We start from the raw sequence: 19,428 nt of genomic DNA, 5'->3' as shown, positions 1-19,428 counted from the left end.
CATTACTCGGAATCGTGTTATCGGTAGGTGGAGGATTAGCATTATGTTCCCCGCCATTATTTATGGGCGTTTGATTGCTCGGAGGGGTTGGATTGGTTGAGTTATTAATACTGGCGGCGATGCGCGATACTATATCCGGTATCGCCGCCTCCAACTGTTGAGCAATCAAACGGCTCACATCTACTTCCGATATTTTCGTGGATCGTTTCGGTGCCATTCTACACAATCATCAAAGAAATATATATAATCAATCCCATCTCAAAACATAAAACACAATACATATTTCATTCATTAGTAAACATTGATTCATATTACACAAACATCAGTTTACATACTTTCAGTCAACATTACATAACTAGTTTTATTACAAGGCCCCTATGTCGGTATCATCTCGACATAACCCGTAAAGGGGTCAGTGCTTGAATGATACCCAAAAGTATCTATAGTGATATGCCCTACAAGAGACCCACCCTAGGGGCCAGTGGTTGTACTATAACTAAAGAAGATTCACTCCGTGTTAGTATCACCACTAACTACTTACACGGAGTATCAAAAAGCGGTTCAAAATTCTACCATCTAACACATCTACACCCGGTGGTAAACCAACCCCACCAACACCGCCACCAGCACCACCAACACCGCCACCATAACCCGGATTCGGGTTTCCATCTGGCCGATCAACCAGTGGGAGTATGAGCACTCCCTCTTTAACTGGTCAATAGCATACTGGTGATCCAGTATGTAGTCCCCGAGGTACGTCCGCCTCTGTACCCCCACGACCAGGGCGGCAGAGTGCTCGTTCACCTGTTCGGTGAGCACACGTAGCCAGGCCGCCAAGTCCCGCTCCTGCCTTGGAAGACCCCACACAGGTAGGGTCGCAGGCTCGGGTTGGGGGCGGGAAGACTCGCCCCTGTGGTATGTGGATCTGGGTGGGGTAACGGTGGGCAGGACATACGGGGCACTGATCCGCGCCGTGAGGCGGGGACCGTGTCTGGGGGGAATCGGGGCGGTCTGTGGTGCGGGTGGTGTAGGAGATCTGGTAACCCTAGCAGGGGAGGGTAAACTAGCACTCCTAGCTGGGGTGGTCTGTCTAGAGGCACTATGACTAGCCTCTGAAGGCTCGGAGCTGGGTGCTACACTTGGGCTTCCAGAGGCCCCGGAACTGACCTATTCCGGGTCCTCTTTCGTCGACACACTAGGTGTTCTTGCCATTTTTACCTGCACACAAGTTAACAAACATATAGTCCCTTTCCATAGTGTAATTCATAATTAAATTAATCATGCACTTACTTATACAATTTTGCCACATAATAATATTATTATACATTTACACATATGTTGCCAATTTTACCTATTTAAGTCCCCCGTGACTTCCCCTGAATTCCCTCGTGCAGACAAGTCTGTTATTATGTTCCGGACCATAATAACCCACTTGTCCATCCAAGTTCATCCCGATCTCGTCACAATATATTATTAGTTGATATTCAGATCCTATAATACTTGAGCTACTGGTTTTATTTTAGGTATCTTTTAAAGACATCCTAAATCTTTATAACCAATGGCTCTGATACCAAGTTCTGTAACACCCCGTAACCGCAGCGGAAACGTACACGGGATGCAACAGACACATCTGATATCAACAGCATTGCTTATAAAGAAAATACCACTACATTAATTTATAACATATTACATTGTTGCGAGTTGCGTTGCTGTCTAGGTGTTACACACATATATTACCAATAAGACATTAATATATATTCATTACAAAATACAGAGCAGCAAGCTTCCAACAGGTAGCATAGATAGTTAAGCACATATCAATCATTCCAACCTGGGCATACCTAGAAAGCATGTAAAGAAAACGGGTCAACTACGAATAGTTGGTGAGTTTCACTAATTTAAATAAACCATAGATCAGTATAAAAATCATATGTTAATGATGAAATTGTGCTAAGCCCGTTAGTGAAAACTCTATTAACCCAAGAACACATTAAATGACCCCTGGGGACACTGTTAACCCAGAACATATCCAATAACCCCTGGGGACACTGTTAACCCAGTACATATCAAATAACCTCTGGGGACACTGTTAACCCAGCGCATATCAAATACCCTCTGGGGACACTGTTAACCCAGAACCATATCCAATAACCTCTGGGGACACTGTTAACCCAGAAACATATCCAATAACCTCTGGGGACACTGTTAACCCAGAAACATATCCAATACCCTCTGGGAACACTGTTAACCCAGAAATATATCCAATAACCCTCTGGGAACTAAGTTACCCCAGAACAATTCCACCCGATAAACAAATTATCTATTCTATGCATCATACCATATATATACATAAAAATATACAAGTGTTTCCATACGATCGGTATGTACTTAGATAATTTAACACAATCATGCTTTCCGCCCCGGGAAAATATTTAAAACAGTTCATTAAAAGGGGCTCGTGAAAACTCACCTTTTTGTGAGTCTGTGGGTAATACAATGAACAGCTACGTGCCTGGATCTGTAATATAATATCTAGTCGTTACTATATAATTCCCATAAATTAAATCCGTATTAATCGGTACATCTGGGGACATTGTTAACCCAGTACTGTACTCGATCCGGGGACAATGTTAATCCCGTGACACTTCTAAGGACTCAGATTGTGACATTGCTTAGAGTCTGGCGGTCAAAATTATCATTTTTATGATTTCCTTGATTTGCGTGCCTAGCACGGTTATCCGTTTTTAGGTTTCAAAAATGAGTTTGACCACACCCGACCCATAAATGGTGTTTGAATGCTATTTTAGTTAAAGTGATGAAATTGGAGCTCGGTTTGACACCCCGTTTGGCCGCGGGGCCCGTTTCCGTCATTTAGGTGCCGGAAACAGTAAAATCGGGTAAAATTACCCAAATCATCCGAATTATTTTCGGATGATTTATTTTTACTTAATTTACTTAGATTTATGAAAATAGTCCATTTTTAGGTATTTATATGCCAGTCAGCTCGCTTATGCGAGTTTTGCCGGTTTACACGTTTTAAGCTTTAAAAATTTGTTTTTATGTTCCTTTTAGCACAAATAATTACCCGTTTAGTCTCGGGTCTTGAAATTTTGCACAAAACTTATTTTGACAGTAAGACATTTTATAAAAATTTTCCAGATTTATTTTTTTATATTTACATTTATTTATCTATTTTTAAACCTTTTTAAAACACTAAATATGTCAAAAATACCAAAAGACTTTAGAAAAATCCCAAATTTTTCTGGGATGATCCTTGCCATCCTCATAACTCCCTGGAATTTTTCCAGAACTTAAAACTCATTTTTCAAGCCATTTTCACCCAAAACTGAGCTAGAAAGCCCTAGAACTCGTTTCACCGAAAAGCCTACTTAGACTTTTCCAACTGAGCTCAAATTTTGTGGGTGACTTTTATATGTTATAAAAACCTTATCTTAAATTTTCCAGAATTTTTCATCAGGTTTAGCTATTTTTCACCATTTTTGGCCAAAACCGAGCATTAAATTCACCAAATATTCATCTTTTATCCAAAAATTACAAAAAATTCACAGATCTCATATTTTCATGTGTAGATCATCTCTGTGAAATTCGTGACCCGACTCTAAGCGTGCTACAATCTGTCCAAATTTCATATACACACGAAAACCGAACTATCTTGTGTTTTCTAGCGTTAGATCGCAAAGATTCGGGTTTCTAGCCTTTGCTAGCCACTAGATACAACACTTACAAGCACAATAACACTATACCAAGCAAACTATACCAACAATCAAACCATTTCTTTCATAGTGTCGGTTTTTAAGTAAAAACAAAGATTTTAACCGTAAAAATCCGTTCTCGACTCTTTTTACTCATTTCTTGGACCAAGATCCCTTGTATAACATGTATACATCTCTTGATTATGCAAGAGTCGATTTCATCTCGAGCTTTCACCCGTCTTTCACATGGAAAACTCATTTGACAATATTTCAACCGTAAAATTTCGTTCTAAACACTTTTAACTCATCACTTGGATCAAGATCCTTTGTATAACTTGTATACATCCCTTGATCACACGAGAATCGGTTCCATCTCAGTTTTTCACCCATTTTTCATATGAAACTTCCTTTTCTCAAGATTATAGAGTTATAAACAAGAATCAAGCATTAAAACATGTATATACCTTGAAAATTTTGGTTAAAACTTGATGATCTTGGTTGTATACTTGAAAGATATGAAGGGATCTTGGGAGAGTTTTGATGAAAAAAGAAAAAAATGAAATGTGTGTGTGCATAACAAGACCGATCGGTCTACATTATGTGTGGGGTGGGGCCCACACATCCATTCTAGGCCACACATTCAGATTTTCGTAATCTGGATAATGTTTTGGATAATCTGGTTCAGTTCGTTTCTCGTTTAAACTCGTAATTCGGCTTGAAACGAAATTAAAATGGTCGTTTTTCGGGTTAAAGTAAAATTTACATAAAACCGACTTAAAAACTTTAAAAACTTAAACCATGACATTAAAACATCATATTATTAATAATTACGCATCTTTTTCGGCTTGATCGATCGTCTCTTGCTTGGTTTGGTGTTAAAGGTTTCGTTTTTCGTACCGACGTACTAATAAATCGAAATCCTTTTTCTGTGCTATAATTCACTTATCCCGAAGCATTAATACTTCATAAACATCACTAAACATTATATACTTCGTCTATGATGAAATTCCCGATTCGTTCGGGTTTCAATAACCGATCATTGATTAATTGTAATTCCAATACGATTCACTATATAATCGAGTATGATTCGTACTATGAATCATATATACTCGTATAAACGTACTATAACTCATATATTCAATATTAAATGACACGTAAATAGTATATACCGGCTAGGGTATACCTGGATTTGCCGGAATCGTTACATAGGCCTTGGCTCCATGGAATGAAGGTTGTAGACTCAACTTATCACCAATGCATCAAGCTACCTACTCCTTGGGGAGTTGTAAAGATAGTGGGTGACCAAGCGGAGGCTAGGAACTATTATTCATCGTCAATGAAGCCAACAACCAAGCAAACTATAGCATAGCAACTACAACAAAATCCTAGGGACGTGTTGGAAGCTCGGGAGAAAGACCTTAAAGAAGTATCATTGGACCCCGATGATCCAGAAGTAAAGGTGTTCCTACGATCCAGTATCCCCAGTAAAATTGAGTTGGATATAATATCCTTCTTAGGACAAAGAAGATCTACTTTTTCCTTCAAGCACTCGGACATGACAGGTATTTCAAAAGAGGTAATCACTCATAAACTCGGTCTTGATTTATCTGTTAAACCCGTCCATCAGAAGCGAAGAAAATTCGCTCCTGGGAGGAACAAGATCATACAAGAAGAAGTTGAAAAACTTCTTAAGGCCGGTATAATCAGAGAGGTTCAATATCCTCGATGGCTAGCTAATGTGGTCGTTGTTTCAAAAAAGAATGGAAAGTGGAGGGTGTGTGTCGATTTTACCGATTTAAACAAGGCATGCCCCAAGGATCCTTTCCCATTGCCACATATAGATTCCATGGTGGATGCAACGGCAGGACATGAAATGCTTACTTTCATGGATGCTTCCTCTGGATTTCAACAAATTTAGATGGAACCATCTGATCAGGAAGATACTGCATTCATGACTCCTACCGGCATATATTGTTATATTGCTATGCCGTTTGGACTAAGAAATGCAAGGGCAACATACCAAAGATTAGTCAACATGATGTTCAAAGATCATTTGGGTAAGATTATGGAGGTCTACATAGATGATATGGTGGTAAAATCAAAGAAAGCTGAGGATCACCTTAGAGACCTCGAGGAAGCATTCAATATCCTTGACCAATATAACATGAAACTGAATCCGTCAAATGCCACTTTGGTTTTAAGGCTGGAAAGTTTCTGGGATATATGGTGACTAAAAGAGGAATTGAAGCAAGCCCTGAACAGATTGAAGCCATCATCAACCTTAAGTCGCCTGCAAACGTCAAGGACGTCCAAAAACTAACAGGAAGAATAGCTGCTCTCAACCGATTCATCTCAAGATCCTCCGTGAAATGCAAAGACTTCTACGATATTCTTAGAAAGAATAAGAAGTTTGAATGGACAGAAAAGCATGAGGCTGCCCTCAAGTCGTTGAAGGATTACTTATCCTCAGCACCATCCTTAATGAAGCCTGTGGACGGAGAATCCTTGTATTTATACCTAGCAGTTTTAGGTAATGCAGTAAGTGCTGTTCTCGTCAAGGATCATGAAGGTGAACAACACCCCGTATATTATGTAAGTAAGAGTCTGTTAGATGCAGAAGCCAGGTACTCTCATCTTGAAAAATTAATTCTTGCTTTAATTATGGCTTCTACCAAATTGAGACACTATTTTGAAACTCATCATATTGTTTTGAGAACTAATTATCCTGTGAAGAATGTTCTTAGAAAACCAGAGTTATCAGGTAGAATGGCCAAATGGGCAGTGAAGTTAAGTGCATATGATATCCAGTACGAGCCAAGAACAACAATCAAGTCTCAAGCACTAGCGGACTTTGTGGCTGATTTCACTAGTGATCTACAAAAAGAACCTGACTTGGAGGTCCAACAACTGGAAAAGACCAAGGATCCTTGGATCCTCTTCATAGATGGAGCATCCAACGTAAGAGGAACGGGATTGGGCATACTACTGAAATCGCCACAGGGTGACATAATACCCCAGTCCATCGCATGTGCATTCCAAGCTACCAATAATGAAGCAGTATACGAAGCACTCATAGCAGGTTTACTTTTAGCCAAAAGTATGAGGATCAGGTATCTTCAAGTTTATATGGATTCTTTACTCATTACTAACCACTTTAACGGTTCTTATACAGTAAAAGGTGAAAATATGATCAAATATTTAGAAAGTGTGAAGGAATTAGCAAAATCCTTCGAAGTGTTTAGTACAGTACAGGTACCAAGAGAGGAAAATGCTGGGGCAGACGCCTTAGCAAATTTAGCCTCATCCCTAAAAATACCAGAAAATTCGAAGATCCCAATTATTCACATACTCTCGCCAGCAATAGGAGAGTAAGAAGTTGGGGAAATAACAAGTGATAGGGATCCATTATCCTCGGACAATCAAGGATCCTGGATCCTCCCAATCAAAAAGTACATTCAGACTGGAGTGATCCCAGCTACGGAGAATCCAAAATCCTTCAGACTCAAGGTATCGCAATATATTTTATTAGATGATATGCTATACAAAAAATCTCTTGCAGGTCCATACTTGAGGTGCATCGAGGATCCTGAAATCCAGGAAGTACTTAAAGACTTTCACGAAGGAGATTGCGGCAACCACACAGGTGGAAGAGCATTATTTTCCAGGATACTTAGAACTGGATACTTCTGGCCAACAATGAAGAAGGATGCAGTGCAATATTCAAGAAAATGTGATGCTTGTCAAAGACACGCGAACATCCTTCATAAGCCAGCAGAGCCTCTATATCCTATATCCTCTTCATGGCCTTTCATGAAATGGGGTATGGATATTGTAGGCAAACTACCAAAAGCACCAGCTGGAAAAGTCTTTATGCTTGCTATGACTGACTACTTCTCCAAATGGATTGAGGCAGAAGCATTTGCATAAGTCCGAGAAAGGGAACTGAAGTGATATCTTTTATTAAACGAAATATTATAACTAGATTTGGTATTCCTGCTGAAATTGTTTGTGACAATAGTTCCCAGTTTATCGGGAATAGAATTACTAACTTTTGAGACAGTTGGGGCATCAAAATGATTACTTCAACTCCGGTTCATCCTCAAGCCAATGGTCAAGAAGAGTCTAGCAACAAGATTATCATCAACAAATTAAAGAAGAAGCTAGGATCCAAGAAGGGAAAATGGGCTGAAGAACTTCCTTATGTTCTTTGGGCAGACAAGACAACTCCAAAGAATGCAACAGGCCAAACACCCTTTTCATTGGTGTTTGGATTCGAAGCAGTAATTTCCACAGAAATGGTGGTTCCTACTGCGAGAACGAGCATCCGTGATCCTAAAGCTAATGAAGAAATACTTCTTGAAGACTTGGATACTATAGAAGAACTCAGAGACCTAGCAAAGATCAGAATGACAGCTTATCAACAAAGGATAACTGGGGCATACAACAAAAATATCAGAATCAGAAGATTTCAAGAATGAGATCTAGTGTTAAGGAAAGCCTTCCAAAACACAACAAATCCGGCTGATGGGAAGCTAGCGCCCAAATGGGAAGGACCTTATCAAATTGAGTCAGAAGCAGGAAAGGGGGCATATCATTTGCTCACAATGGAAGGCAACAGGTTACCAAGAGCATAGAATGCCATCCATCTCAAAAAATTTTTTTTCTGATCAGGATCCATTATCCTGAGAGGATATATTATCCAAAAAAGGATCTAGGATCCTTAATTCGGTAACATCTTTCTGATCAATTATTCTTTTTGAATTTTACTGTTAATTTAAGGATAATATATTCTTAACACTTTATTTTTTTTCCAAGTTTCGAATAACCATGCAGGATTATAATGAATCATTTGATGTTCAAGAGATTGGCCACGTCTCCTTTGCGTTTGAGGTATTATCTTATTTCTTTTGGCCTAGCCCACGTTTGGATATGACCCCCGATGGTCATATCCCCTACGGTTTAAAGGTTTTCAGCTTTCTCACGATCGCCAGTTGCGCACGCTATCCGATGTATAGTCCGGGGCAGCGGGACCAGTACACGTTTAGTGGCTGACAATTTCGTTGTTTCCGGCTATATGGAGGATCCTACGAATTATGGTAGATGTACCATTTCCTAAGGTTTAAGGGGTTTTCACCTCTTCTCAAGGGCCTTGTCGCTAGTTTAATCGAAAGGTTTAAGGGGTTTTCACCTCTTCTCAAGGGCCATGTCGCCAGTTTAACACCAGTTTTGGGCTTGTCCCCAAATTACACGGGCTTGTCCCGAGTTACACGGGCTTGTCCCCAGTTGCACGGGCTTGTCCCCAGTTTATTATTTGGGCTTGTCCCTAGCTTAATGGGTTTGATCCCAGTTGATATTATGAATTATTTGCAACAAATTTTCAAAGTTCCTTCTGAAGATCAAGAAACTATGGATCCCGGATCCTAAAGCTATTCCTTTAAGGATCATTAAGAGCTCAATACTTATGGTAATTTAGGTCTATCTAGACCTTCTGGAATGATCTCTGCTAATTAACTTATGTATGATATTTGTTGCATTAATTTTGGATCTTTCAGTTTAAATTCTCTTATATAAATTTTATCGATTGTTCAAGATGTCTTATCCTAATATTTATTATCTAAGGATATTCTTTCTTAAATATTTTTTCCTAAGGATATTCTATTCTAAACGATTTTCATAAGGATCTTTTATCCTAAAAATCTTTTACTTAAAACTGTTTGCCAAACTATCAATAATGTTAAAGTTATATCTAACAAATTTTTCAAAATAAACAACAAGTAAAAAGTCAAAAGATTTATATATTAGTTAAAATAAGCCGCAAGGACTTATCCAAAATTCTTAACCCGGACTTCACTATGCAAAAGATGGACCATCCATCCAGGTTAAGTAAGAGTTTCTAACAGTTCATAAGTGTAGGAAATTTAAAAACAGGGGCAACAAAGGCTTCATCCCCACAAACAGAGGATCCCTCCACCTTTGTCACCCCTGCCAATTGTCTTAAGGATCGTGGATCCTTTATCCTAAATACTATTGTTTATTACAGAACATAGAAATTGTTCATAAAAACTCCAACACTAAACAAAAAAAAAAATGGGCTCAGGCCTTGTCTTTGATATCCTTCATTACCCACTTAAGCTGCATCCTCAACCGTAGCATCAGCTTCTTCCTTGCCATCCTCAAGCACCTCCATAACGCCACTGGTCCTAGCCTCGGTGTTCTCAACCATCTCCTCGTCATCCTCACCACCAAGGTCGTCAAGTACAGCCTTACATTTCTCCACATCCCAAGCTGACTTGTCAAAAGCGGGATCACCAGCCTCCTTCGCCATCTTGATCCGCGCCTGGAATATTGACCTGGCAGCCCACATCTTGGCTTCATCAGTCGCCTGCTCCACTCCCTCTAGACGTTGGGCTTCGGCTAAGGATAGCTGATCCTCCAACTGTTTCTTCTCCTTGGAGAGCTGGATCATAGCCTTGTCCTTAGCAACCACAGCTTTCCCTAAATCTGACATTTTCTCGCTCATCTGATGGATAATCTTTTCATAGTGATCCCTCATAGCGATTGCAGCCTATCAATAAATTTTGAATCAGAATTGTGACAATACTGGATCCTAAGATACAAAAGGGCAGAATAAGATATACTTAAAGAGTTGACAATGTCATAATGGGTCTCGGGATCAGAGGATCTTTTCCTCTTGGAAGCTACAGATTTGGCCCTGGTCGTAGCAGTCTTGGGCTTGGAGCTAGTGCCAGCCTTTGAAGCTTCCTTCTTGATAGCGGGAGAAGTAACCATACAATCGATGTCATCTTGGGAGAACTTGAGAGCAGACTTTCCTGATTTCTTGGTGCCTGTAGAAGAAAAAACGACAGATAAGTGTTCTATTTTATTTTATTTACCTTAAAATTATTAACTTACTTGACATGCTTGAACTTGAGGAGATATCACAAAAACCTTCAACAAATCAAGCTTGAAAGGTCCTAACTTCGGTATCCAGCTTCAGGAACCGTTTTGCTTTCTCTTCGGTTCCAGGTAATTTACTCAATGAAGCGAAATTCTCAATTGAAGACAACAAGAAATAGTAAGGATGAAATATGAAGAATAAAGGATCCTTCTATTCCTTAAGGATCCAGGATCCTACCCTTCGTGACCCAGGTTGAAGGAAGATCAGTTCCCACTGGTATTGAGTCGCGTTTTACAAAGAAAAACTGATTCCTCCACGCGGAATCATTTAGCATGGCTTTTGAGATCAGATGAGGCTGTCGGGGCTTGGATTTAAATATGAAACGAGCAGGACCATGGGTAGTGAGGTTATATAAGTACGATAACTCGGGAAGGCCGAAATCGATCTTCTCCTCTTCAATGATTCTCTCGATAGTGCTGAGAACCCTCCAAATCATCGGCATAGCCTGTATGTAGGATATGCCGGTAGAGTCGAAAAAGCTTTGGGTGAAAGATGGAAAAGGGTACTTGTAACCAATCAGAAATGGAGTCGCCGGAAAACAGATCCAAACTGTGGAGAACACGTCGCACCTAACACTGGATTCGTAGGGTCGGAATAAGGTTCCCGGAGGAAATAACGAGTGAAAACCGTCGACCTCGGGGTCCGTAAATTTGCAAATCTCATCGAAGAATTGGCAATGAGGCACTGAGGTTCCATTTCCGACAACTCGCGGTCATCAGAAATCTGTTCGGAAGGTTTAGAAGCAGCCGGGGAAGAAGAAGACGAAGCAGCAGACATGTTAAAAGAAAATAAACAAAGAGAAAGAAGGATACCTGAGAGACGCCTGGACCTATGGTTATAAGAAGATTATGATTATCGCATATATAGGCGGCGTGTAATTATGGTTTGTAGATATTAAACCGCCTGACACACGTCTAATCTCCTTCTTTTTTGCAAGGATTTGAAATTCAAAATGACAGTTGTTTCGCACAATCACCCGCCATTTTGGGGGCAATTGTTAGGCTATGAATTTTATACTGAGGATCCTTTATCTTTGACTGTCTTAAAGATAGTAGATCCATGAAATATGTATCAGGATATAAAGAATCGATGATCCTCGGTATTACTTGTTTACTAGTGATTGCGTTTAGTATGGTGATGTGTTAGACATGTATGGCAACTTTAAGAGGTACTTGTATCAATTATCCTCACAGAGCATTCTCTAGCTAGAGCATGGATCCAGGATCCTAGTTCAATGTAGCTGTTACTAGAAGAACTCATGTGTAGATGGATGTTTAAATATCAACAACGGCTACAAGACTCGTTCTCCCACTTATCTCGCTACTGGATGGCTATTGGCATGTGGTCAAAGGTCGTGGAGCGGCTAGTGGAAGACTTCCGGATAGTTAGAAAATATTGTTAGTGATATTTTCTTATTTATTTGAGCTATGATGGAGTAGGAAACACATGTACCATCACACACACTCTAGAGCAGAAACAATTACTCTCTCTACTCACTAGCTTATTATTGTAATCTCGATCATATACTCCACAACGATTGGAATACCTTTTACAATTAATAAACTTGACGGTGATAGTTTTCACCGTCCGGGGGTTTTTTGTGCCAGAGATCACGATAATCACATACTCATCGACCAAAGGTTACCTTGTTGATCCTTGACCGAAAGGACTTAATCAACGATTACTTAGTTAATCCTTGATTGAAGAGATTCGACCAAAGATTACCTTGATAGCACCTTACCTCACTTAACGGATTTGGATACTTGATCCTTAGTAGATTTTTGTCCAAAACAATTATCACTTAGAATACGTCTCACTTTCAAATGGTACTGTGATTTGATCTTTTAGTGATTAGATTTGGAACTAGAATGGGTGTTTGATCTTTTGAACTCATAAATAACACCCATGAATATCTTGAGTAGTCATCGGTGACAACTAAACAATACCAATCACCAGCAATACCCGCACGATTCACAGGACCAAACAAATCCATATGAAGTCGTTCTAGTGGAGTATCAATGGTATTGATTAATTTAGAAGGGTGTGAATTCTTCTTTTGTTTTCCCTTTTTACAAGCGACACAATGGTCAGATAATTTAAAATGTTTCAAGGAAACACCATCAACCAAGTCATTTGCCATTAAATAATTCATTTTCCTAAAATGAATATGACCCATTCTTTTGTGCCACAGAATCGTGTCTTTTTCTGTTGCCTTAGAAACAAAAAACGTTTCTACAGAAGTAGATACCTTAAAAGTCATTTTTAACACATAAATATCATTTGAACGAGGAGATTGCATAACTACCATATCCTCGGGAATGATGTATCCCGGTTTCAGTATTATGCATTCCTTATCATTGAATACGGTTGTGTATTTATTATCACAGATTTGTGATACACTCAATAAGTTGTGATCAATTTTATCACAATAATTAACCTTTTCAAATGTGATGCTCCCATTTGACACATCACCTTCCTTAGTGATCATACCACCCGATTTACCAGCAAACGCCACATACCCTTCTTGTATATTTTTGACATTGCTAAGAGGTTGATGTTGCCGGTAATGTGACGAGAGCATCCACTATCCATGATCCAGTTTTCACCAGAAACAGTCTTGGATGAACTCTGCACATGAATTATACTTGATCAGTTTAAATATGCAGCCCAGGCCTCAGTCTTGGGCACATTTTGAGTTTCACTTGAAATGTTAATGTTTAATGAATCCAAATGTGGTTTCGAATTTTTTTCTCAAGTATACGGCTTGAACTATATTTGTATTCACGTTCTTGCAAATAGGTTCCATGGAAACAAATTTGGACTTTAAATTACTTTCATTTTCATTAAAAGGAACCACCTTTTGATGATTCACATCAGAAAACATAATATGGGTTTCTTCATCGGAAGACATCAGTCTTTTCAAAATCTCCTTTATCACAGGAACGGGTTTGGATTGTTCTTTGATAAATGGATGAAGTTTTGAGATTTCTTCAGACCACAGTTCTTGACAACGTGACCTTGTTCACCATAGAGAAAACATGTTCTCATGTTAACACGTTCATGTGGCAGTTTAACAGAAAATTGTGCAACCGAATGTCGATGATAAACACCAACTATGGGACCTTTGTCCAAGTCATCAAATGTCACAGATTTCTGTTTCATGTAGAAATCGAGGTTTGAACAATTTGAAAAGCTTTGTAAGGTGTCGGTTCCATTTGATTTAACAAACTGAACTTTCTTAGCAGATTTTAACAAATGTTTAGCTTTTATCAAAGGATCTATCACATTTCATGTCTTGGTTTTCACAAACTTGTTTTCAAAGTCTTTTAACTTAGAAGTTTCAATATGAAAGACACTTTTAATCAATTCGGGCTTGATTAAATTAAGTGGGATTTCTTTCTCAGTGAACACCTTGCTGATCCCTTTAGGCTTAAATACATGACTAGGTGAAGGCTTGGAAGCAACAGGATTGACAAAATGCATCAAATCCTCATCAGAAATCTTTGGCTTTTGTGATTTCTTAGCCTTAACTTTAACTGGTTTCTCCTTTTTCACTTGAGATTTGTTTGAGCCATACGCCGCCTCCTCAAATTCATGAGATTCACATATGTGATTTGAACTTGGAATGTTCTGGTCTTTGTGTATAATTTCAGGCTCAAATACGTCCTCAATATTCTAAACAAAAACTTTGTTACTTTCAACATGATGTTTTTGAGTTGACGATTGGGCATTAACATTATCAGTTTTTACTAGTTTAGGTTTTACTTCAACAACAGGTTCATTAACAACAATTTCCTCTTTTCGTGCAAAAGAATTTGGAGTATAATCGTTATGAAACGGTGGTGGTACTTCAACCAAACCTACACCTTTCTTTGAATCTTTTTGCTTACTAGTTACTTCAATGATTTCATTTAGCAAAAACGATGAATTTCTAAACTTGCCCAATTTACTTTTCAACTCAAGAACTTCATTCTCAAGTTCTGTAATCTTAGTCCGATGTTTCAAGATTTCTTGTAATTGCTGATCGTTAATTGTTATTTTAACAGACAATTCAGCTTTCGGGTCATGGTTACTAATAGACAATACTTCATTTTTCTCCCTAGATCTTATTTGAGATTCTAATGATTGTCTATAAGTATCCTTGAGAGAAGCAATTTCTTTCACCAATAGATCATTATGCTCTTTAAGCGATTCAAACCTAGGCTTAGTAGTTTCACAATCAACACAGGGCACATTTGCAGATAAATTAATGGAAGATGAAGAAGAAGAGGAACTAACCTCATCGATTTTGGCAATACATGCAAACGTGGTTGGCTGCATTTAACACGAATCATCAGAATCAGATTCAGTGTGATTGTCAGATGATAACTCATTCCCACTTGCATCTTGAAAATTCTCATTCATCTCGAACATAGCCAATTTCACTTGATTATCGTTGAACAACAATCTTTGGGTCCAATCAGTTCCATTAGCAGCAGAAAGCATAGCTTGTGATCCCGAGGCAGAAGATATATTGCCAGATGGTTTATCAGCATCATTACCCTTTTTCACAGAACTCCTATCTTGGTTTCGAGGTCCATTATACTCTTTCTTTGGTTTGTCACACTATTTGTCAAAGTGGCCGAATTCTTGAAAGTTATAGCACTTGGCTTCTTAACTTATCAAACCCAACTCTCTTGTTTAAAGATGGTAGATCTTTCCCAGTTCTTTGCATGAACTTCTTCACTTTTCTCACTATCATTGCCATGTTCCACTTAAGATCCATAAGTTCCAAATCATCAGGATCAATTTGGTCATAATCTTCATCTGTTAACTCACTCATGGCAATTTTGCTACTAACCAAATTCTCATATGAAGTCATGAAAGCACACAAAATAGAAAAATTATGTTCAGCTTCTTTCATGTTCACGTTTGGTGGTGCAAAAAATTGACTTGCTGCAGCAGAAGTTCCAGAACCTCCAGATTTATCAGTGAATCCAGATGCCATAAAGCATACATTAGGATCACTATAAGTTGTTGTTGATCCTTCATTTGCATTCTGAGTGAGAAATGCAGTTAACGGAGATGTAGTGCTACTTAAAGGCATACAACCTCCATAAAAAGATGAATATTGAACTTCTTTTGATGATTTTTAACACTTTAGATCATATTCTCTAGCTTCAATCTTTTGCATAAATTCTGAAGCTATCAGATCTTCATTTTTGAAATAATTATTCCTTCAACACCATCAGGAATGTTGAATATGAACTTGGTAAAGCATTCTTAACCGTATCCATCTTGTCAGATTCTGAAGGTTCCATCTTTAACTTATTCATCTATGCTATTAAGTTGTTATAACGAGTACGAATTTCCTTAACAGTTTCTCCTTTTAGTAAGTTAACGTTTCAGAATTGGAAATTTAACATTACTTTCTTGCTCTCTTCTATGTTACCCATGCTTCTCATTTTAATACGCTGAAACAATGAAGCACAGATCTTGATATTCCCAACTTGATGGAATATGTTATCGGGTAAAGCCATATTAAGAGTTGAATATGCTTTAGTCTCGATCTCTAAAGCATTATTTTCCTCTTGTGAATACTGAGTAAAAGATTTAGGAGTAAAACCTATAGTTTCATCAACAAGAATTGGGACAGTATAGACATCATCAAGACATCTAGAGCAATCAGGATGCACAGAACCAAGATGTGCTCGAAAACGTGGTTCCCACTTTGCAAAGTCACTGAATTTCATTAGTCGTGGGCATTTTGAGTGGGATCCAATTTCCGCATCGAGGTGTAACATTTGTTGCATACGTACATTCTACGATGCCAACGCATAAAAACTAGCCATTTTACATTAAAAGTTTAAATTTAATAAAAATCCAAACTATAGGGTTAAAACTGAAACTTTAATAACAAACCAGGAATAGTGTACTTAACGAACTGAGTGAAGTATGTATAACAAATTGGCAATAGTAACTTAACGAACCAAGTGGGGTTTGAATGACGAATCAGGAACAGTATTCTGACGAACCAGTAACGAATTAAATTTAACGAATCAGTAACGAATCAAAGACACGCCACTAACGAATCAGAAGATCGAATCAATGACGAATCATTGACGAATTAAGGTGACGAATAAGAACCGAATCAATGAATGAATCAATAGGGCAATTGATAACGATCAGTGATGAAAATGTAACGAATCAGTGAACACGAATTGGGAACAGTAAGCACGAATCAGCTACAGATGATAACGAAGTGTCTACTGTGAATAACGAGCTAGTTTGTTATTCAGTTGTAACAAACTATTCGCATGACACGAATCAGTTACGGAATCAAACACGTGTTTAACGAATCAGCTATAACGAATTACATCCATCATCAAATCTTCAAATTTTCAAACGATATTTCCAGAAATCTGGAAATTTCTCAGATTCAGTATCAATCAAAACTCAAAGTAAAAAACGTTATACACCCTCAATTTGGCACAAAATCGGCCAAATCAAAACTCAAACTACACGTAATCAACTCTCGAACCTGATTACACTTATCCCGTATACCATAATCGATCAACAGATTACCAATTACCATATAATCATTCCCCTGTTCCGTACATTCCAGATCCAAACCAAAACCAACTCAATCAACCTCCAATTCACAATCCAAATCACACACACTTTCCTCAATCCTTACCGAACATAATCCAAACCAGAATCAATCCATAATCATCAAATTCAAACCAAAATTCAAACAAATTTCAATAAAACTTAAAACGAACCAGAAACTTAAACAATAAGCCTTTAATACTGATAAATAATCCTTAATTAAGAGAAATCTAACATCCAATAGCTCTGACACCACTTGTAATTCCTGGTTAATCGTTTAGATCTATTCAATACGTAATCAGATTAGACCGATTAACCTTAGGATCTAGTTTATGATATAGTCTTAATTAGGTATATAATATATTAGTAATTGTAATATGTATAATATTAGTAATACATTTAATGAAGAATTGAGCGAGAGAGAACTTGAGCAGAGGTTCGGTATAATTAAACTCAAAACTTAAATTATGAGGGTATGAACATCCCTTAAATAGAAGATGGAGACCAATTCGTTACACATCATGTAACGAATTGGCTGCAGTTCGTTAACTTACAAAAAAATTAAGGAAAGTATAACGAATCAATGATTCGTTATGCCCCCATTCGTCAACTTTCCATGACGAATGGGAACATACATAAAGAATTATAGTCCATTCGTTAAGCATCCTTAACGGACTTTACATATAACGAATTCGCTAATTCGTTAAACATCCTTAACGAATTAGCCGTTACATAACGAACTAACTGTTTTTCCATAAATACCCTGACATAATAATAATAATAAATTACAACCGATAAATTACAAAGACTCGTGATGACAAAACTGTGCACTAACAGTCTTTGTCGTCGTTGTTAGCCTTCAGTTTCTTCAGCATATCGTCTTTACATGTATGATGAAGGATAACTTCATCCTGTTTCTTGATTTTCTCTCCCTAAGCAGTAACCAGTGCTCCCAATTCTTGGTTTTTGCGTTGCACATAGGATAAATGGCTTACCATCTTTCATTGATCGGCACGCATATGCTCTTGGAATAAATGATCAGCTGTTATTTGATTTTCTTGCAAATATATCAAGTTCAAGAACTGCATCATATATTGCTGAATCGGCAAGTTGAAGAACGTAGGATTGACAAGCTGCATCGGACCTTCCAGACGATTGAATGACATGAAAGAAAAGTCTGGTCGTTGCATAGGCCGTTGAATAGGACTGGTAGTAGCAATGATTTGTTGAGGAGACGACATCTGAGATAGAATAGCTTGTGGAATCGATGCGAACCTCGGATCAGTCGAAATTGTGGTCGATAATGTAACAATCGGGGTACTAATTGGAGTAGTAACCACTGATGTTTGATGAGGAGTTACATTAACTGTTGATCGTGATTGGTATTCCACGATCTCAACGCCAGAACCTCTACGAGTTCTACGCTTAGCAGGCCTCTCAGTTGGCACTGCTTTACCTTTATGCTTGCGTTCAGCAGGTTCACGATCTGCACTACTTGGACCATCATGTCCATCACCACCATCATTTCCACCACCACCACCACCACCACCGTTCCCACTTTCACCACCTTCAAGTTCAGAATCCGAATTATCATGGATCCAATGATCATTTGGTGGAGCTTAATAATTATCACGAGCTAAATGACCAATAGGTCTTTTGAATCTCGGCTTATTCTCATTAGTCTGACCACGCTACGTCCTTACGCGTCTCATCATGTCCTCTTTCATGTGCTCCAAAATCAATATGTCATCAGAGTTATCTGGATCTTTCACCAGATTAGGTTCAAGATGATTAATCATCAAATAAATTGGATACATTAGGAACTTGTTCTTCACATGGCGAGTCGTACAATTCTCCTTCAGATGGTAGAATACAAGCTCGGAGAAAATGAACGGCTTGTTTAGAACCAAGTCGACGAATTCGGATTGCAGCATGATACGACATTCATCGGAACCACTTTTACGCCCACCGAGACAATGTACAAGTACATGTAAGAGATACTTATAATGCTCGCATAGATACGCCTTGTTGTATTGGGACTTGTATAGATTGCCTTTGAACTTCAAACGCCTAAACAACCCTCTAATTAAATCCTTATCAAATTCCCACCGATCATCGATATTATCGTGAAACTGCAATACCTTACAGATTAACACCACGTCGATAATA

This window comes from Bidens hawaiensis, unplaced genomic scaffold (genome assembly GCF_021521415.1).
Source record: "Bidens hawaiensis isolate Kalapana, Puna unplaced genomic scaffold, B.hawaiensis_p1.1 tig00005897_1, whole genome shotgun sequence".
Taxonomy (NCBI): Eukaryota; Viridiplantae; Streptophyta; class Magnoliopsida; order Asterales; family Asteraceae; genus Bidens; species Bidens hawaiensis.
This window is presented reverse-complemented; position numbering follows the sequence as displayed.